At 41.2% G+C, this 23,547-nt stretch overlaps 1 protein-coding gene across 1 annotated transcript in view; it reads right to left on the bottom strand.

The window, feature by feature from the left end:
- Positions 1–5,106: 5,106 nt before the first annotated feature.
- The window catches only part of LOC117390876 (G patch domain-containing protein 2-like), a 95,950-nt gene continuing 77,509 nt past the window's right edge, over positions 5,107–23,547 (bottom strand). The window contains exon 11 of the mRNA XM_055230972.1: positions 5,107–5,116. The gene's annotated coding sequence lies outside the window, so the exon portion shown is untranslated. The remainder of the gene's footprint in view (positions 5,117–23,547) is intronic.

Below are 23,547 nucleotides of genomic sequence, written 5' to 3' on the forward strand. Positions count from 1 at the left end.
GGTGATTTGATGCACTCTATGGTCTGGTCACATTCTTTCCATATTTGAATAGAAAGTAGGAGGGACAATTTGTGCACAATCACATTTGAACCAAGCTCCCTTCCATTGGCAGTTGGTTTACTCATCTGCATAAATTAAAAAAGATGTAATTGAAAGTCAAATGAGAATGGAAAAAAAACACCTAAATAGACCCTCCAAAAAGCATTAAGGCCTAAATTGAGAGAATTCCATCCAAAACATCCAAAACCGCTGTGTTGTTTTTAAGGGTTGAATTCTGAGTAATGCAGCACTGTTTGTAGCAGTGACTGAAGTTTGAATGTGTTATTTTGTGCACTGCTTCTAATGAAGTGGCCAAGTGGCTGCGTCAGAGCCTAAATGAACGTTCAGCAAGAGCAGCAGGCTTGGCAGCGCGTCTGACAGAGCGGCCCGAGGAGATTGTCAGCGGAGCACCTGGGATACTGCCGCGCTGACAGCTTTGTGACAGGCCGCTATCTGTAGCCACCTCCAGAGGGAGAGCCCAGAACATGTGTAGCTGTCTCTCCACTTGTCATTAGGGGCTGCTTAGCGTGAGGGCCCCAACGCGCCACTCCAGTTCACAATTAACTTCACAGGGTGCCCGGCATGACAGACAGCGGATCGGCGGTCTGGTGGAGAGGACAGGGCCAGCGCTGTGCAGCTTCTACCAGAGCAGATGCCAGCTCAGACACCTCAGACCCCTGTGTCACTGACCGGCCTGTACGGACATGAGCAAAAACACTCAAAGTACACTCTGGTTAATATACGCAATACACTCGATACTCAAGAGATGTACAACTACTTTAAGTCATATCATGTACTTAGCAATGTTTATGGCTCAGAAGCATGTAATAGTAATGATGTAAAACATTATTTGTTATTAAAAGTCTCACATTGATATCAGGGATTTTTACAGCATAGTTTAGTTTACACATAGTAGACTTTTCAGATATGGCATCAAGCATGAACCAGGAGAGACATTTAGCACATTTTCAGAGCTGAGATTTAAACTCATGCAGAGACGAGGCAGAGCAACTGTGGATATTATTTTTGTTTATCACACTGCACTACACAACTTTTGTAGTGGAGGGTTCACCAACTACCTGTCTCCATAGAGAAGTTGTTGCTTTGCCCATAATGTTACAGTTTGACAAAAAATAAAAAATAAAAAAATGCAATTATCTCCATGCAGACAAGGAAATTACTTCACCAGACCCAGTTACACGTCAGATTTGTGGAGAGGCAACACCGCTCACAGCACTGTGCATATTTTTCAGGGTATTAAAAAACCCCCACAAAAAACCCACACATCTATTAATTGAAAAAGCAATAAATTAATAAATGCAAAACAGATACATTTAATAAAATACAGTGGAAAATTCCAGGCAAAGCAAAAACATCTCCATGGTAGCAGACCCCATATCAGAAAAGTTACACAGTGCACCTTTAAATCAATGCTATTTACTCAGACAATAATTTCCTGTTGAGAAATGATTTCCTTTTACATCTCGTTCTTTGTGTGTTTTGGTGCTTGATGTGTTGACAACCCTCCACTTTCTGCCATCCAGGCCACACCACAGATGGAGGACACCCGTGGAGCTGAAAAGGCCAGGGCCAAACACTTAGGAGTCAATTCACCCGAAAGCATCGCACCAAGAAAGGTCAAGTGGACACATTACTCCATCCGCCAACAAGACATGGACTTTATAGGGTGGAAGAAATCAATTCATAATCTCCCAAACTGAAAGGATTTTTCAGCCAGCGTGCATGTGAGTAGGTAGTGGTATCTGCTATATCTCTCTATTTCATGTATTATTGAATGACCTATCATGTTCTTGGTCACAAACGTTTCACCTTATCCAACTTTTGGGTGTTGCGTAAAGAATCCCAATAGCCCCGTGTCCGGAAGAGTGGACTATAACATCAGAGGAATGAAAAGAAGCAATAGTCAAGCGTTTTCTACACACCGTAAAGCCAGCGCACTCCATTGCAAAGAGGGAATATCTAATAAAGTCCTAGCACCTTTTCTCTAACCCTCAGTATTTCTGCCAAGTGGCCATCTATCATTGATTCCTGTAGCCATTGTGATCAGATATGTGAATGACCTCTCATTAAGTCAAATGCAGCAGATTAATCAGGGCCAATGGGTCCCGTTCAGGAGCAGGCCGACATGGCGGGGGGTGGGAGGCATGGGTGGGGGGCATAATGGCTGGGGTATGAAATGAGATGGAAAGGAGAGGGACGTAAAGACAGCGCAGAGAAATGGATCACTTTTGTGAGCGGGAGGAAGGTGAATGAGTATGCAAACTGTTCAATGGATGGCACTCTGGCATACATAGAATTACTCTCTGCTTTTAACTATGTCTCCATGCAATGTCCCATAAAAATGACATGGAATGAATTGACATTTGGAGAATGTCATAACAAAATATCTACTGTTGTTAGTGGTGCCGTTGGATTCTGGTGATATTTGCACTGATGACTATAGTGACTCAAACTTACCAAAATGGATCATAAAATACAAAGAAAATGTAGTGGCAGGAAGGGCTACTTCACATGTTTATTCTCAGGTTTATTCTAATGTATCTGCTTTTTGCATTGACTTTTTTTTGTGAATTATTAAATGAATATGTCTTCATTTTGCTGTCAGTTGGGGCTATAAAGGAATTACTTAATAAAACAATTTTCATCCTGCTTCATTTTCAGCAAGCCACTTATCGTACAAATGATGAGTAGTATTTGGATGAAAATGTGTTCCTGTTCTTTTCCCTTTCCTCATTTCTCATTCAGATTTAGAAAAATAGAAATGACTCTATCTCCAGTGGCTATTAGTAATGCTTTAAGATGCTCAGAACATCTACAAAAGGATAATATATAATCTAAATTCATAAGCCATAATGTGCTGACTTCCACTCTGACTTCAGCAATTATTCCAAAGGACGCAGACATCATCTGGATCTAGGGAGAGAAGACTTAAGCTGTACAAAATAAGCGTGTCAAAAGTTATCAGAGGCTTTTGCTCAAGAGGAAATTCAGTTTGATTTTAGAGAAACTAGAGAGTGCTTTTACTTTTAATGTATTTTTAATATCACTAAATAGAGACAATAACACTTATTTTTGGTTTCAGTAACGTTTGTTTGAGCCAGTGTCTATGGCTTGCAGGTATTTTTTTTAGCATCTGCTTTCCTACTTAAATCTATAAGTCAAAGACGTAACAATAGCTTATATTTAATTGTTCATGTGACCATTGCAATATAATGTAAAATGTAGAACTTGATGCATGTTTCTAACCAATTTACATATTTTCTGGCAATTTTACAGTGTGCTCCAATTTGGTGGTAGCGCTAACTGCACATTATTAAATAGAATTTCTACATGAAAGTATCCAATAAAGTTACAGCTTATTGTAGGACTTTTCAGTGTTGTTGCCAGCTGATCCCTGTTTTCCTCTTTTGCATGCTGTCACCTCAGGTCACCATGGATATCGACTGGTCACCAAGGTCAAGTGTCAGCAGCCCCCTGACCACCTTGTGCGGCTGGAGCTTTCGAAGGCGGGGCCTAACAGGGATCACCTCCTGTGATTGGTTGTCCTTGTTTGCTGTGGTGAATTGGGTGAGTGTTTGCGTTGCGAGTGGTTTTCGACTGAAGGGTACCTAGTTACAGTAATGGAAGTAGTGAAGGCTTATTGCACAACTCCTTCTCAACAGCATCCTTGTTGTGCTACATCTGATTTAATTAACACTTCAATTAGAGGTGATTGCATAAACATTCCTGCTAATAACAGCACAAAGGCACTTGTACATGGAACAACATTTGAAGGAGTTTTTTTCTCATTATGGCAATGAGAGCAATCTTGTTAAACAAATGATAATTAGGTGTCATTAGCACATACAAACTGGGTTAATTGGGGCACATGAGCACACAGACTGAAGATGGACTGATGAAAGTTCAAAGAGTAAATTCAGCTAACAGTACTGCACACTGCAGAATTATCACTCACATCAGCTATAGAGCCGGACCAAAAACAAAATATGAATCATCCATTATGGAATGCATTTTATCATACGCTCAGGCTCCCCTTATCGGCCCAAGTTTTCCCTCTTTATTCATGGAATATTCCTGTGGTAATCTGCAGGCGCTCACAGCATCCCCCACTGCTACAACAAGATGGTGGACTCACACCTGAACTTTGATACTCTTTAGAATAATTGCATATCAGCATACAGCATCACTGTGGTGCACACCAAACAAGCTCTTATGCATGACAAAAACCCCACTGTTTGCATAAGCCCATTTATTATGAGTGATAGTGCTGCCTTCACTGACATTTTGTAAACTGGAAGCACCTAATCTTGTTTGGACTTGATACTTATTAAAATACCAGAATAGTCCGGCAGTAGATGTCCAGAGCCCAGCTGGCCGTGTCCTGATAGGCGTCTTGTTTTTTTGGTTACAAATATAAATACATTTGTCTTGGCCGGTTGGCTGGCTGGGTGCGTCTGTGTCCGACGTGCTGTCCGAGGTGAGAGGAGCCCCATGGCTGCCCGCCTCACTCACTTGATTTATGATCCAAAAGCAGAGAGCAGGACTACGTGGCTGAATATGAAAAAGTTCCGTGTGTAGCTTGAACAGTGGGCCTCTAAGCAAACAGAAAACCCTGTCAATACCTCATGAGGACCATCAGATCTGCGCGGCTTGTCGTTGGTTAGCAGCTGAGGACAGGGGGGGGAGTGTTGCTGAAATAATTAAATTCTACAATGGCTGGCAGATATCTGAATGTGACTTTGCATGCCTCCAATCCTTTATCCCATCCCGGTCCGAGTATTGACAGCTAAAAACAACAGCCATTATCTGTTAATTACATTAACATTTTATCAGCGCTGGGTTGCTGGGGCACATGTCCCGCAGCTGGAAGATAGCTGTCAGTCAGCTGCAGTGGTGCACAGGGGAGTGTGGGAGAGAATGGCTCTACCAGAGGAACTGCCCCAGTACCCTGTGCCCCTGCCCCCTTAGGTCTAACACAGGGCTGACAGGAGCTCCACCTCCTCACTCTGTCTGTGGAGCTTAAGATAACTGCTGACACCTGCCAAGCTCGACAACCCTGGGGCCAGACACTGACCAACTCAGCACTATGGGCCGGAGAACCAAGGGATCAACATAGTTAAATGGGCTAAAGAAAACAATCATTTCTCAGCACACTATAAGAGAATTTATTTTAGTAGTGTGAACTAAAATAATTCTTTGACTTACAGAATAACTGACTCACACTTAAATTGAGGATTTCACTGCAAAGTCTATAATTTGCACACACAAAGCTATAACCTTTTTCCATAATACAAATCAAATGTAGCATAAGTGGTTGCAGTTGAGTTTGCGGCACTTTGATAGACTCTCCCATCTGACTGTGTATATCAATGCACAATGTCCCTGGCGCGCTTGGCCCTGCAGCTCTGTTCTCATTATGGCTCTCATATGTTTTATTTATGCTGTCTGTAGCGTGTCCAGCCCTGGCACTGCCCCCATGCCAAACAGCGGACATCCAGACTCTATGCCAGGCAGCACTTCATCTCTTGGCCTGGGTATAGCCTGTGGTTTGGGGGCTCTGGCTGCGTGCCTTTCGGTGAGCCACAGACCTCAATCACATTACTCCCTGGCCGCTGCGGGATATGGGGGTCTCGCCACATGGGACCTGGCCCTACCCCTCCCCTCCTGCTCTACTTATTGATCGGTAGCAGGGCTTATAACTTAATATTTCACCTGCTTATTTCCCACATCGAGGCTGCTTCCTGTCAGTGGGGCGATGGGGGGATCAATGGGAACCTTGTCTGCACAGGGGAAGGTCCCGTCAGGGGTCGCTCGCTGATTGACAGGAACCCTCGTCCAGCTGGCAGTGGGACAGCTCACGGTCAATGAGAGCAGCACTGACGTTCCTAGCATATACAAGCTTTACACGCAATTAACACTATCAAGGTATATTACCATGTGGGGAGGTGTGACGCTATGTAGCCATCAAGGGGTTAAGGGCCTGCAAAACATTTATACGAAAGCATACACAAAAAATGCTAAGAACCAGTGCTGACAAAGAGAGAGTGAGAAAAGAAAGAGATATCAAGTGTAGTAATCAAAATGAAAAATGGGTCTCCAGCTACTTTAAACAAGAGCTAATTTATCACCAGAAAGTACGGATAAGTAGCCGAGTTGTTGCCGTTCAGTAAGTACCCGTTCTGCACCAAATTATTCCACCCCTGCCAGCGTGCAACCATAAATCATACACTTCCACACATCTTTTCCTATTAGCAGCCGGGCTAGGCATGGGCGCGCGCTCTGCTACCAAACGCAGACTAATAGGCTACAACTTTTAATTTTGAGAATGCGACTCCCCCTTCAGAGCTCCCCTCCTCCAGTCTTCATTTTCAGATGGCCCTTTCCAAAGACCCCTCCTCCTCCCCTCACAGTGTAGGAGTCCTATTATCACAAACAGGAGCATTACACAATCATGTTTATCACCGCAGCCCGCCATTCACAGGCCTGATTGTAAACCTCTCACTAGTGCAGGGTGTGTGTGGCGAGTCTGGGGGCTTCATGTTACAAACAGAAGCACAGCCCACCACCACAGATGCAACTGATCTTTTACCTGTGACGCCCCCCCACCCTCCTCCCCCATAGTTATACAGTCTGTGTGAGAGCCAGGGCAAAGTCAATAAGCCTAACAAAAGTAGTGTTATTAGTTGTTAGTTGCTGTTATTTTATGTGCAGCTATAATAGCGTAACACACAAAATATACAAAAAACATAAAATGCATTACACTAGCATAATAATCTTTGTTTCATAAAAAAATTTAAAAGTATTACACGCACACTATAGATGTCTCACATTATTTAATACATTATTTAACATTTTCTGTGTTCTGTTGTTGAAATTAAGAACTTTGAAATAAGGTATTGCATGTCAATGAAACAGTTCAAGGATATTGGTTCAGTCGATGCCCTGTTTGGGACTATTATTGTTAAATAACAGTTACATAGCACAATTATATCAGTATTGCCATACATTATCTATGTTTGAAGGAAAAGACATAGTATTTTAGTTTTAGCTAGCTCTGATATCAGTCAACAATGATAGGATATAGGTATATACAGGCCACTGTGTCTATATATATATATATATATATATATATATATATATATATATATATATATATATATATATATATATATATATATATATATATATATATATATATACACACACACACATGAAGTCACTGCTCTAGTGTCCTTCTTTGAATGATTCTTCTATCCACTACAGTATATTGTCCATATTGAATATATTAGATCAAATTGTGTGCAGTCTTTCTGTCTTTCTGTGCCCCTCACCTCAGAAGAAAGAACAACAAAACAATGGCCAATCCAATGAATTCATCATTCAGAGCAGCACGTTGGATTGGGGAGTCCCAGGGAAGACATGAGCGTCGGCCGCAGTCAAACGCTAAGGGGATGTTCTGTGTGATGGATGGAGTCTTTGACTTCCAGTAGAAGTGGCATGATGGCCTGGCATCTCTCTGAAGTGCTCCGCTCGCATTGTGACCAAATCCTGTTATGTCCCTGTTTCATTGTGGTGACAGCATGAGGAATGCTTGGTTTTGTTCTCCCCACTGTTGCTATCCATCATCTGTGGAGAAAGAGAATGTGGCACCTCCACCTCCCCATACCTTCACACACACACACACACACACACACACACACACCCCCACACACACACACACACACACACACACACACACACACACATATAGACAGACACAAGACATAGACATCCTATCTTTCCCACAGTCCTCTCTGTTACACGTGTGCTGCTGAATTATCCCTGCTGTTTTCCACAGTGTCCACATTTCCAGGAGGGCTCTCTTTATGAGCCCTATAACAGAGTAGGGTTGAAGGTATGCGTGGTAGCTCTATTCAAAAACACTTAGCTCTTAAAGACAGCGTCCCCTTTCCCAATCAATCTGCTACTTAGAGGCGGATGTAATTTGAGCTCGGTCAATGTGCTTAGTGTTGAAAGCATCCTGCCTAGTTTCCCTAACCTGAAAAAAACTAATGTCCAAGCATCTAATTAAAGCTCCAGTCTCACTTGATTACATTCTGCAGCGGTCAATGGGTGGGGGGTGTAATAGTTTAATTATCGCCAACCCCCCAACCTCAAAACGGTTAAAGCTAATATTTAATTAGAAAATAAACAGAAATAGGAGGCCTTGGTATCCAATCAGGATTAATGAAGCACGACGAGGAGCTATATTGTAATAAGGGGGAAACTCCCAGCTTATACGGCCACATAAAAGAATCATAATTAGTCAAACGTAATTAGCAGAACATTACAGAATTGCTAGGCTGCACTGCAATGCCTTTCATGCTTGTGTGAAGAGGAAGGATACAACCAATCAATGGGCCTATCATTTGACGGATATGGATAGGGCTGTATAAAATAACGTAGCATTTTCATCCAATATCATAAAAAGTGTGTTACAGCATCAATGGCTATTATTGTGAAATGGATAAGAAATAATGAGCTGGTAGTAATGGCTGATTGTAACAACATCCAAACTACATTGCATATCATTAATTGGTCTGGGTACAGTATTAGTGTCATGTTGTGACTGTGGGTTGATTCAGATGTAGGACTTTTGAAATGTCATTGAATCTTATTAGAGACATGTAGGAAATGGTCACAGTTTTATACAGCTCTTTCCCACCGTCGGGTCACTCAAAGTGCTTTACATCAAGAAGCCACTCACCCATTCACACACGCATTCATACACCAGTGTACGCAGACACTCGGGGCAAGGTGGGTTAAGTGTCTTGCCCAAGGATACAATGACAGTATTCCTCTGTGGGAGGTGGAATCGCATAGCTAACCTCAGCAAATGATGTTTACATCGAAAGTGGGATTTAAACCGCTAACTTTTGGATCAGTGGAAAAACAAACTACACTCTTCTGGCATGTTTGAGTAATCCTGCATGGGCTTGTGATTTAGACTTGAATATTCTGTTCTACTGTTCAGTTTTCACCTATAACCTATCCCCACCCACAGCCCTGTACTTACTTGATTCTTTGAAAAATTCAGGTCCCAAATGTTGCTTTGCCATTCTTCACAAATAAAAAACCTAGAATGAAAATCTGCTGCTTGCTACAGTGTTTTAAAATGGATGTCAATTAACCAGTTAAGGCTTTTTAGATCAACAGCGCAGCTTACAGTGAACAAAATGTAGAATACTTACCTATGCATGTCTTAGTTATTTACAAAATACTAAAAAAAGCATTTGTTAAGTAAGAAGGGGAGAAGGAAGGGAAGAAGGGAATTAATCGAATCGAATTAATCTACTTGCATGCACTGGTGATACATAATTTAAAATTATAGTAATAAAAGAAAAGATACTGGAGCAAAAAATACTCAAGAAAAACTAAAAGTATCACATGAAAGTATTAAAATATCTGTTTAAAAATGTGCTTAAAGAATAAAATGTAAAAGTGTTGATTTTGAGGTCTTATAAAGCTTCAAATGTAATGATTTTGATAAAGATTTGTGCTGAATTTTGTTCTACAGGATCAATTGAATCAATAGTTTTTTCCTGGCTCAGGTCTCAAACAACATACTTTTCAGTCCAGTTCAAAAATGTAGTGAAGTAGAAAGTACAGATACCTAAAATTAGTGCAGTACTTGAATAGTTTTCCTTGATTATGTTCCACCACTGCTTGTATAGTTACACAGCCTCTTATTCCCATCCATTCTCCAAAGATCCGCTTGCGTTATTGATTGGTGCTTCTAAATTGTGAATCCACGAGTAAAATTGGCATCCTTCTCTTTGCACCCTACTTCAGGCCCATAGATGCTAACTCTGGCACATTGAAAAAGACACTGTACCGGCTCTGTGACTTTCTAAAGGTGATGATCAGGCTTATGACATCTTCCCACTAAGCTGTTAGCTGATTAAAGAGTTCATCTCAAATACAATAAAATGTTTACTATCCATTTACCTATAAACATGGAATATTTCTGCTCCCCATTAGTTTAACACAACAGTAATAGACCGAAGATTGACATGCCGTTATTATTATTCCTCCTCCTAATCATATGACTGCCAATAAGGATAAAGACGTTTATGGGGAAGGGCCTACCTGGGGGGAAGTAGCCTTGTTGTTGTGAGAGCTAATAACCCTCTGTAGTGATTGTGCATGCAGTGTGATAGTGTGTGTATGATGCAAGCCCAAGTGTGATCTTATCTCATAAAGAGGCTTATAAATGTACAGCAATCTTGTGTCACATAAAGACGCACGCTGATTTATTCCTATTGATCATGTGCTGAGGGCTGCCACAGTCTCGTAACGGAAATCAACACTTCCTCCCGGCGCTCCCAAGCTCTCCCCGCTTCAGCCTGGATGAGTCGGATTAAAAGGCAATTTATGCATGATTTCTCACGCTTGACTTGGAAGTAACTCCGCGAGAAGAAATGCAACATGTTTAACGGTGGACAGCTGCATGAATATTGCAATAGGAGGCTACAAAAGTGCTCCAACTTTTAAAACAAGTGACAACTGTTTACCTGACATTACAGCTGACCAGCGCCGGACAATGACCCTCAGCCCGTCTCAGCGTGGCGCCCCCCGGAGGTGTCATAAGAGCGGGCCGGGGAGCTTTGCTGGTGATGACAGAGTGCCAGGCTGCGCTCCCACCAGGACCTAATTTTCCCCGGTGAAAATGGATAGCACGTCCACGCCGTAGCTTAGTTTAAAATGCAAAATGTGGACATTATCTGGCATAGAGATTCAGCAGCATCCATCACGCTATGCTAATGCAGGCCCAGTGGTTAAGATATTCTAATGTAAGCCACCCTGGAGATGTAGAGGAATTAACACAAACAGAAGCGGGGCGGCGGGAACACAGAGGGGTCAGCAGATAGGACGGAGGAGCAGAGACGGGAGACAGGCACGTTACCACACACACACACACACACACACACACACACACACACACCTCACTGCTCTATGCCAACGCTATGCAATATTAGCACCAACTTCAACATCAACTTTATAAAATGTTACTGCTTTGACAGGTGACTTGGCAACACATAGTTTACACAAGTGTCTGAGTATTCTGTTTGTTGTATACTTTAAAACACTTTTTTCAATCATAATTTATGTTGCAATCTAACAGTTACACATTTATGCCACTAGACACTTACACTCGGTTTTTCAATGTATTGTATTCGACTGACCTGCGAGACCTCATTGTCTTAAGTGCGTGGGGTCTGTAACCTCTGAAATAAAGTAAACCAAGATTTGCATAGAGTCGATTGGATGATGGGACTGTTTTTGACAATAGATTACTTGCAGAGTGTAGTTTTTAGACCTACTACATATGTTATGATGTAGAGCTGGGCAAAATCAAATTGCAATTTTTTGACAAGATTTCAAAAAAGAACTGAAATATGAACTGATCAACTAATGCAAGAATCCCATGCATTTTAAAACGGCATATTTCTGTATTCTCTTCTTTGCAGAGCACATTCTGTGACCCAAAAAGAAGTCTTTGAGATTTAATAATTGCCCCAACTGAAATTGTGATTTTGATTCGATTGCAATATATGGTATAACCCGTCTGGCTGAGATAGAGAGACGATTCAAGTTCACCATTTACTGCCACTACAAGTAAAATAAAAGTATAGACTATATTTTATTATTATGTCCAGCTGCTGAAGTGAAGCTCTATAAAAACTTGGACTAAAAGTGGCTTAAAGTGCTGTCCCTTTTCAAATCGTTTTACACGCTTATTTAAATTGTACAACCTCTGTATAGTAGGAGCAGAAAGTCTTTGACATTTTACATTTACCAGTCTCCTGTGTCCATAACTTGTATCTATTCTCTCCACAGTTGTAGCAGCAGACTGGGGTTTTCTCTACTCTCTCTCCCCTGTGTGGCTGAGCTCCCATCAGACCCAGTGTCCTGAGCTGAGCCCTGCCGCGCTCCTCTGCTCATCCCCAGCACAGTAAGGGAAGGCATTATTATCATTATATTAATGTGACATTAATTGCTTTTACTTTTTCACTCCATTAAGTGTGCTCTATCTCTTTGGGAGCCTGGCCAGATGGTTTATCACTCTCCGTGCTGTTGGTAGCACCATTAACGGGCTAAGACACTGGGCTATAAAATAATTGCAGCGCAGTGTTGGAAATGTTCATCGTGCTAATTGAAAAGTAATTGCGGAGGTATAGTGCAACTGTCATGCCGTAAAAGGCTGCCACATGAGAGGAGGAGGGCCCACCAGTAAAAGGCTTTTGTTTGCTCTTGTACAGCGCTGGTCAAAGCAACGGCAGAGCAGGCTTTATGCAAAATGATAACAGGCCCAATGATCCGTTAAAACACAATTCTTTCATACTGATTCATGTAATAAACATATCATACACAGCGCTCTTTCATAGCAGTGATTTATTTGGTTGTGTGTTGTGTGACATCATTGCTTCGGGATTTCAGTTTTTCTGTTGTTTGGTAACCAAGCATATCATGATTAGGGACAGGACACTTGGATTCAAACGCCAGCATTTATCCAGGCTTGGGACTAACTGAAAATAGAGTTTGAATATAATGCAATATTAGCATCTGGCTATGGGTGAGGAGAACATGCAACAAGTTATAACTGTGTTGGTCTAGATAAGAATATAAAACAGCCAATATTTGAGATATGGATTCTCCGGCGACAGTAGCTCGGTTAGTGTTTGTCCACTGATCCAAAGGTTAGTGGTTCGAACTCCACTCTCGAAATAAGCATCATTGGTTGAACAGTCCGATCTACTGACCCACAGGTTGGTTGTGCGATTCTAGGTCCCACAGATGAACGCTATCATTGTGTCCTTGGGCAAGACACTTGACCCACCTCTCCCCCAGTGTCTGTGTACACTGGTGTATGAATGTGTGTGTGAATGGGTGAGTGGTTCCTTGTTGTAAAGTGCTTTGTGTACCTTGAAGGAGGAAAAGCGCTGTATAAAAATGTGACCCTTTACCATTTGATCATTTGTATGCCATATATAGTTGAAAAGCCTTATTTTTGGTATGCACGGAGAAGGAGGAATGAATTAACAAAAGCCAGTAAAACTTGTCTCTTGACTTTACTCACACTTTTCTCATGTGCAACCAGTGCTAATAAATTATTTGCCATAACTCTCCTATTCCACATATCTTGTTGCCATATAAATCAGAATTACAATTTCAATAACCCCAGCGCCTCTGTTAATGAGCTATGATTTACTTCTAATGAACTTTGGATATTACGTTGCAGAACGGTTGCAGGCTCTGAAATCGTTAAACTATTAATGTAACATTATAAAATGCCATTAAGTTGGCAATTAATCAGCTTGAAAAATAAAAGGGAGATTTTACTGCCACATTCATATAGATTTGTGTTTTATATCTCTGCAGTTTTGTGATCCACTCTGAAGTTGCAGGAGCCATTTTGAGCTGTGCGTGCTTTGATGGATCAGCGTGTATGCGTGTATTGACGTGAGGCTGTTGTTTGAGGTGACGCCGCGGGCTAACGGGAAGGCCGCTGGGCATTCATCTAAGCCGTCATTACTGAAACAAAGCAGCCTCCCTGCGCTTATCAGCCTCTCATCGACTCCTGCTGGAGCACCTGTCGCCCGGCCAATCCCGCATATTGACACCCATCGACTGGGATCCGAGACACAACAGGACAGTGAACTTGCGCACACCAGGGTCAGGCCATGGCACGAAGGGATGTGTCTGTCCAAGACCCCCACTATCGGACCAATCAATGAGGTGCGAACAAGGCCTCAAACTGAACTGATGAGAGCAGCAAAGTGGGAAATCACTTAATGTAAACAACTTTTCCTTAATTAGTTCAAAAGTTACATCTACTACGATAATTTTACCTATACATTTTAACTATTGGGTTGCTGACTTTAGATGGTAATCCAAATTTGTTTCTCTAGTGATATTCAAACTTGTGGTAAGGGTGGTAGCAATAGTTGTGCAATGGAACATTGCGGGCTGCTGGGCAATAAAAATTTGAATTATAATTTTATTTTGTGATAATCACATTTTGCTTATTGATGTGATCGTTATATCGTGATTCAATGCTGTTCTGTTTAATGCAGATCTATGCTCAAACACAGACACTTTAAACCCCTCACCCTCCTACTGGTCAACCTCTACCAGGCTCTAAGTGAGTGACAGGTGAATCAAACCAATCACAGAGAAGTTTGAACTTTTAGAAAAGTTTATGGCTTTAATTACCTTTTGATGGCACAATAAAAATAGAATTGTGATCTTGGCTCTAAAAACTGATATAATTTTTTGCATATCACCCCCTTCTTAGTTCAACTTTCTCTTGGTCACAGGTTTGAAGTACTTTATCCTCCTCTGGATTACAGTTCTGACATTCCAAAATGTCTGAGCGATGTGTTGTGTGGTAGGTCAACCCTTCACCTCAGATTCCCTCCCAGGCCCTCCTTAATATCGCTTATTTCTTCTCTTTTTCCAAGGTCAATATCCTGAACAATTAGTCTGGGGAGGAGGAGCACAACGTGAAGCATGGTCGCCCCATCTCCAAATGCCCCCTCAAGGGCTCCGGGGGGCAGCGACGCCATGTCAGAACCAAGTGAAAAGTGTACCCATTCGCACTTTATATCTCCATTTGCCACTCTCATTAGGGCCATTGACGAGCAGTTAGAAGGCCCTCACCCGACCACACATCACCCCAGTCAGGTCAGCATTCTCCCACATGCACCTTTTGGCCAATCAGAAAAAATAGCATTAAAACCAATGTGGAGGAAAAAGGATGGTATCTGCGGCGTGCATTGCGGTCATACTAATGTGGTATTGATCGGTCCCACCAGCCTCCATGGCACCAGAACAATAGTCCAGAGATCCAGACCAGTGGACTCCAGCCTCCTGCGTGTCTCCCACCTGTTCAGCAGCATGTATGATCCCGGCCGCATGAAAGGCCTTTTGTAATCTGCACGTAGATAATACAAGAGGAGGATGGAAGGCAAGGGCAAATATCACAATGGAGATATACATTATGAAACTACTGGTAAAGTAAGTTAATGTTTTAATGTTACAGCAGCTTTAGACTTTGACAGCAGGTGCATTTTCTGGACTAATAGTTTAATGTATAGATTGCAATCTCCTGTTTTACTTTCCCACTATATTCCCACAGACATAAAAGTAAAATTAGTTGAATAAGTCTTAGTCATTCATTTGCATTTCCTTCGTACCTAGATACTGGACTACTTTGAGCACATTCAGTATATGTGTCATAGCATGTCATAACTGTGAAAAAGACTATTTTAATATGGCACTTAAAATAAATAAATAACAAAAAATTAATTCATAATGAGCAAATCATTTATTAAGAAAGGTTCAGGCTTAATAACCACTGAATGTTTAACCATAACCCCTTAAGTAAGTAATCCTGAATCATTTTTAATAAACTATTTGTTAATGCATTAGTAAGGCTTATTAAGGTATAGTTATTTTAAAGTGGTACCCTCATATGATTATTACAGTAAAAAAAAATGTTAAGAGTCCACTAAAAAAAGCTAAATATATTTATATGATAGAACAGAATATCATTTAGCTCCATAGTCATATGCATTGAAAGTCATGAATACTTTGGTAATATTATTTGGTAATTTCTTAAAAATGCATACTACAGTGATATACCCATTACTGATTTCTTCGCACACAATGGAAGTTCCTTTGCAAATATGTACCATTTAACTTGCTTCCTTTTGTTTGTCTCCAGACTAGACGAACCTTTATCAGCTTGAGAAAAACAGGAGCAGTGCAGTCATCATGGAGGAAGATGTGAGGAAACACAGCGAAGCCAGTGCTCTGACAAACTAGTCCCTGGTGAGAGACTGACCAAAAGAAAAACTAAAAATGATTTCACTGATCTGTGGTTTGTTCTCACACAGGAAGCAGCGGATTGAATATTTGTTTTAACACATTGCCTGGTGATGTCATTGTGAATACCAAATTTATGAGATTGTTCACTTGTTTTGCCTGCACAGCTGTCCTGCTCTGTTAGCGTGGACCACACACACTCCAAAGACCAAGATGGACACAGCAGCTGATGTCCAACAAAGAGCTACTACCAGCGCACTACATTTCTGATTCAAGTGAGTGATTTGCATAGAAAAGTTCATAAGCGCGGGACATAAGGATACGCTCGTAAAAGGGGCCTCATAAAAAATATAACTACAGACAGAATATTAAAAGTGGCCGTAAATTGAAGCTGGTCTGCAGAATGACCCTTCGCTCAGTGACTTCTTTACCTCCTTCCTTGCCTCCTTGTTCCCTTGCTTCCTAGATGGCACTTCCTAACTGTACACAGAAAATAAACCATCTTGCGACCACCGCTGACATATCCGCTTGTCTCTCACACTCTCATCACGGCGGATAGTTAAGATTTAAGATAATGACACCCTGACTTTCACGTTGATGCCGACATTGAATCTTTTTAAGAGGACTCCTGCTGCCGAATCCGAGGCGGGCCTGTCAGAGCATTGGCAGTGAAAGAGTTGAATGTATCGAGCATCCCCCCATGCCCCCCACCATACGCCACACCAGGAAGAAATTGTTCGTAACATCAGGCCCCCCTCGCACTTGTCTCAACTCATTTATTTCAGCCAAGGTCTATGGATATAAATAAAAGGAAATGTTACTGGAGCATTTAAACTCGGCGCCAGCCTTGAGACCAGTAATGTAACCACATATCATCAAAAGTGCTGAATCTCCCTTTGTCACTACACATGACACGCAATCTCTCCAAAACATATTCACATCACATACAAATAAATAATCACAGGGAATAGGAGCAGGCACCTAAACGTCTCGTGGTAATGCTGAATGTCAGAGATTTATAGTGTCGTGCATCTTCTACTATTACAACCCAAATTTTAAAAGAAAAAGTTGGGATTGTCTGTAAAATTACAATTAAATAACAAAAATATATAATTATGTTATCCACAATATCATTAAAACAGTATTATTAATTTTAAGCTGTATTTATTTGATTTGACTTAATAAAAGACTGATATTTTTGAAGTTAAACCAAATTATTTTAGAATTTTAAAATAATCTTTCTGAGTCAAAGCTGTAGCTACATTTATTTTTTTATATCAGTGTAATACTAATACCATAGTTGAGCTTGATTCTTTGGCTGTTGCTGTGTGCAGTTCAACAGGTGGTCCATAGATGGAGCTCTTCTCATTAGAATATACATTAGAGATGACATTACCATACAGGGCTGTCCTGAGTTAACTGTCCTTCATTCTTCAGCAGCATCCCCTCCACAGCTGCCACACGACACTTCTATAGGAGCCGTATGGAAACACCGGGTGGAATATTTAGATCTGAGCGCATTTGAACTTAACTCTTGTGTGATCCTGTGCCTTACTTAAACACTCGGCGGACCCCCTTGTGAACGAGTGTCAAACCACAAACCGGCAGATCCCTGGAGCGGTATGACTTAATTGAGCTATCCAGGGAAATCTAATTACAATAATGCACTGAGGATTGTGTAACGCTCCCCTATGAGGCCGCTTTAACACCTTGTGCAGTGGAGGCTGGGGCACACAGGCGCAGCTGATGGGCCAGGTTGTGGTTAGGAAACAACTATAAAAGATTTCATAGAGGGTGTTTTAATCACGATTCATGGGCTAGTAAAGGTGGGGACAGGGGAAGGCAGGTGGACAGGAGGACAATGCCAGGGGAAGGAGACCATTGTGGAAAACAGACCAAAAAATCTCATTTTAGATTCTATCAAAGACTTCTTCACATTGTTTTTTTTATTACAGGCACAGTTCAATTTTGTGCATGTTTATTTTCTCCATAATCCTCTGTCCAATTTTCTTTGATCAATTTAATTTTTTTTCCCCATATTGAAGTCTAAGATTCACACATAGAACAGAGATTAAATAAACAAGAAGCTTTAAAGTTGAATTTACATGTGCCTGTATCTTATTTTGAGTTAAATATGAAAGTTTCTGAGACATTCTCTGACCTAGAGCTAGTTCAAAATATGGAAAAAAAATTGGAACAGATTTAGTCAAAGAAAGACATTAGCCTGAAACTTAAATCAGTATTCAGATAAAAGCAAACAGGCTGAAGCTGCAATAAAAAACATCCATCTCACTGGTAATTATAACAACAGTTGTGAGTATTTGTAACTACATTTTAAATATACTTAATGAACAAACAAAACAAAACAACATTAAATAGAGTGTCTTTTTTCACATAAAATAAAATAAAAGTAGATAATTTGATGTTACCAGGAAGTCTTGAACTACTTTTTCTAAAGATAAAGACAGGTATAACTCTTCAGGAAAGGTCAAAATGTGTCGTTGCTGATGTAGTATGTTAGGATACAGTAGTATGTACGTTTTGAAACTTGCCAAAATGATACTAGTACTACTTTAAATATCAATTAGAATCTGGGTGTTGTTTTTTTCCCTGATAATCCTAATGTGTTTGACAGACAGTTCTGATTGTGTCATCATTATTATTCAACTATAGTTTCTTGTTACATCTGAGAAAGTAGATTGCCTTATCTCCCTCAGGCAATTGAATATCCCAAATCTGCGCACAAATGTTGCCGTTATTCAAATTTACCTCTGGACAGATGTCTATTTAAACTTCCTAAGTACTTTTACGCAGCACTCCACTGAGTTTTTATTTTTTAATCTTTTTTTTTTCCTAAAGTTGCAATTAACCAGAAGCGCTGAGTAGAGGCAGAACAAATGAGAATAATGTTACAACAAAGCCACAGTCCATTTCCCGGTGCGATATTGCGGCGTACAGCTGGCCAATGATCGCTCACATCTCACTGTAGAGAGTTATTGAGCAAATCATAGCTGCTCAAATGTAGCCATATGTAGTGGATGTATGTGAGCTTACGCCAAGACACACACACACACACACACACACCCACACACACACACACACACACACACACACAAACGAGCCGGGGACACCATCCATCCATTGTGTGGCCATTGACAAAGTTAATTCTGCTGCAATGTGCCCTAAAACGCCTGCCAATACTTGGGTTTTAACAGCACAGGAAAACAGTAGGGCGTGAGGAGTTGCACTGTCCAGTATCGATGCGCGTCAGGGCCACCTTTATGTGAGGCGCACCTGGAGTGTATGGCGACAATGGAAAAAACAGAAGGCGCTGTGCAAATACGCAGGTTGATTGTGCCCAGATAAAACGCATGACGGAGGGATGTGATTTGTGTATAGTTTCTTATGGAGTCAATATATACGTGGGGTCTGTTTGTGATTGAGTGCAAGGTCAAAGGGACACGGGTGAGCTGGAGAGAGGGGGGGAGAGAGAAAGAGAGGGGGGAGGTGGGGTAAGGGGGGTGCGCACCAAGAGGGGAGGCTGCCCAAGGCCATAGCCGCGCACACACACAGACGCGCACCATATTGAAATTAGCAAATGGACTGCGCCGTGTCGTTGCTCGCTCGCTGCCCCATTTGCGAGTTTCCCTCCCCCTCCCTCCTCCACCACCACCCTCTTATTTCTCTTCTGGGTGATATACACGTGCCTGGCTGGGGTACATTGGGGAAGAGGACGTCCTAAAACCAAACGGGTCGACTCTTATTTATTTACAACATGTTTTGCGCTCGTCCCATAACACTGTAAATTATCGGCGTGGTCAAGGCTCCTTTCTCAGGCAGAGGAGAGTAGAGGACATAAAGCATGCAATCTATACCGTATTTAATACAGGAATCACATATGATCTGTCCATTTCCATATATCTCCTTTTACGAGTCATATTTTAAATACAAAATCAGGTTTATGAATAGAAACATTTGAGTTACGAGCGCTCATATGTGTAAAATGATGTGCAATATGTCTATAGGCTCTGGCAATGTCTGGCCGATATTTATGATATTTCCACAGTAAAAGGATAAGGGATGGCTCCTTTCCATAGTACTGCTGGATCAGGGTCTGTTCACCAGGATGCTGCACAATGTTGGCAGGAAAACGTTGATTTTCTAAATTGGTGCTGTGTAATCTAATGTTGCACATGATTTTTTGAGAAATAACATGAAGTAATTTAGACAGTGAGATGGGGGCTACACATTTACAAGTTTTAGCTTGCTCTTGTTCAAAATGACTCATTTTTGTTGAAATATCTAGAATAAACAAGCATCATTTCACTATGTAGGTTTCCATTTTTGCTGTTTTTTTAATTATATTTTTTGTTACTGTAGATGTGTCCATCCAGGAAATTGGATCATCCCATGAGACTGAATGACCATAGCTTGTGATATGTAATAACTGACAGCATTAGCCTTTATTGCAGATGCTGCCATATGTATTCCTTTTATCTGCATATGTTTTGCTTAGAAATAATGCAAAAAAAAAATTGTACAGTTTGAATTGAATTTGTAAATGACCAAACAACACATGAGTCTTTTAATGTTACAGTAAACCTGTGCTTACTGTATTTGTGTGCAAGCGCGAGAGAATTCCATCAGACTTAACCCTCCTGGGACCAGACCTGGTCTCTAGCTGCAAAACCTGGGCCTCCTCCATTATAGCAAACAAGTACATTTGCTTTAAGGCCAGTGGAGATTTCTAACCTTTGCTTGACATGCCGAAAAGGTCAAGCCCATCTGTGGCCTCCCCCATGGATTTAAGCCTGACCATTTCCCCACTCTCTGGACACGAGGAAATCCTGGGATTCACCAGTCCAATACCAGGAGCATGTCTGTGGCAAATGGCACATGGAACACTTCCACCACAATCACAACCCAGACCCCTCCCTGTCTGTGGGATCTCTCAGCTTCTAAGCTAATAGAATTTGAGATCTCTGGTTGTATTTCTCAGTGATGAATCAAAGTACACAACCAGATTCACAGTATAAATGGTAATGGTAATAATTGCTGTCACAATGGAACAAAATCTTTACCAGTTGCTAATTAAAGGTGTAATATTTGTTGTGGAGATGTGCTATCTGCTTGCTTCCATGGAGATGTTATTGCTTTACCTGCACAATATGGCATTAAATGTTATTATATATTTTATTTTTATAAAACAAACAAAAAACGTGCATTCTTACTGTGAATGGGGTTGCCTCTCCACAGAGCTGACCTAAAATTTGGCCTGGTCACGTATCCTGTTGTCTCCATGAAGATAGATAAGTCAAATGCCATACTCAGGAACATTTATGCAAAGCAATAATATCTCCATGGGGAGAAGCAGGAAAGAAAAGTTACATAATGAAGCTACTAAATACCAAACCTAAAACCAAGTACCAAATTGTCTTGCAGCACAATAGAAAATATATAAACAAACAAATCAGAGAAGAAATTGCAATAAAAAGCACAATACATTTAAAATATTTTAATTCACACTGGTTATTTGTTTCAACCCATCCGACACTTAAACTGCAGGTTCCATTTACTCCTAATAGCCCCAACTGCCACCTTACTCCCTGTTCCATCACTGCCATTGTGGTAAGCACCTGTAAACGGAGCCCAGTGAGTTTTTCTATGTGTGATAGACGTATCCATGCTTATCTGTGCTCTTTATCTGTCTTCATTATTTCCCAAGCACTGGTTAAATTGGAAAAGCCCATAAGAGCGCGTGAATACATGGCAGGGGCAATAAAACAGAGAGACCCCGGCCGCTGCACACTTCTCTAAAGGAAGAGGGAGATACATTGAGCAGATAGTTGGAAATATTTCTGCTCCCCCACAGCTTCATATCAGTGAGCAGCGCAGATAAAGATACACTTGGGCAAATAAATCTTCAATAAGGGAACAAAAGGCGTTAGGTGCAGTAATCTGGTGTGTGGGGCTACACTTTATAACCGCGAGCGCGCTTGTTGTTGCAGAGTAAGCGGACACGAGTGCAGTGATTTCAGCTAAAAGCCTCTCCGTGATGGTCCAGGGTCAGCTCGGTGTCATAGCGATGGGCTCACTGCTGCACTGGGGGAGCACCACAGCAACAACAAACAGTTCACTGTCTGCAAGGTATTTGGTAGGTTTATTCATCAAATAACAGGAAATATTTACACACACTTTAAATAAAAGTAGTAGTTCTCAAAACTTGTATGCCATTTGAATATTTTATTTGATTATGACTCTTGTATTTGACTAACATAAGGCCCTAGTTTAATACTTGCAGAAACAATTAGCTCTGCCTGTGTCCTCGTCTTCCTACATCTTGAGACGTGTGTTTTAAATAGTCCAGAAATTAAGTAAAATTATTGTCAATGTGTGTTTCAAGCAGCAGCCTCAAAATCAACCAAAGGCCCATAGTTGCTGGGATAGGCCCTCTCATTACAACACTAAGGAATAAAATATGCTACTAACTCACTTAGTGTTAAATATATTTCAAAATTTTCTGGACTAAACTGATCTTTCACAATGAATACAGTAATTTTATGACTTTATGGATTTAAAAAAAAGTTAACTTACATAACATTATGGAAAGATAAGAATAAACTGTATAACTTTGCTGAGAAGGAATTCACCTGTAGAGTCCAATTTTAATGCGCCAATTTTAAAGCCTTTACCCCAGTTTGAAGACCATAGATAATATCACCTCTTTACTTTGTCATTGCATAACAGTTAAACAATGTAACCAGATTCATTTGGACAAACTGGGACAAGCAATGGCCATTAGGATTTTTTAAGAAGGCAGCTCAGCGATGCATTAAGTGATGAGGAGAGCAGGAGGGTAACCTGATAAATGCACTTAAAATGGCAAAGATGGACAATGAGCGGGTGAAATCTCAGATGTCGTGCACGCACGGGAGTGCACGTGCCTGCTAGGCATTTTGACTGACTATCGATCAGCTGTAGATAGTCTTGGGGCGGGTTGGAGGTGAGCTGTGTGGGCTCAGATGGGGCAGGTACAGGAGAGGGAGTGGAAAAGTAAGATATTTCTCTTAAGACAGTTTTTTTTTTTTTTGCCAATATAACAAAAACAAGATTGTGTGTTGCATGAAACAGATGTGATGTAATGTATCTGTCTGGTGCGCTGATAGTTGTGAAAACGCCCAGCTCTTGTTATTGAATAGTAATAGGCTTGTCGGCCACTGCCTCCAATTTCACAAATGGAGCAATAAATACACACTACAGAATGGGTGAACAGTAAGAATGGCTGTAAAGTAGGTACCAGCCCCAGAAACAAAGCATGTGAGTGAGTGGAGGGGGAGAATTTGACGACGCTAAGTGATGAAAAGTGCGAGCGTGAAGTGCGGGCGAGAGCTGGTGGCGGGGCACTCTGGATTTCTGTGCCACCAGCTCTCCTGGGCATTTGCGTGCTCTGTTTTCCACCTAAGTGTAATTCGAGGCGCTGGGTTGATACAAAGTGTATGCAGCAGCTCCGTTCAAAGCCAATCACTCACCCTGACGTGTAATCCTTTCCCTCGCCATCATCAACGTTGCTTTGGGAATAATGAAACACACTTAAGCAATTCACAGCAGTCATACAGC

This window comes from Periophthalmus magnuspinnatus, chromosome 22, assembly GCF_009829125.3.
Source record: "Periophthalmus magnuspinnatus isolate fPerMag1 chromosome 22, fPerMag1.2.pri, whole genome shotgun sequence".
NCBI lineage: Eukaryota > Metazoa > Chordata > Actinopteri > Gobiiformes > Gobiidae > Periophthalmus > Periophthalmus magnuspinnatus.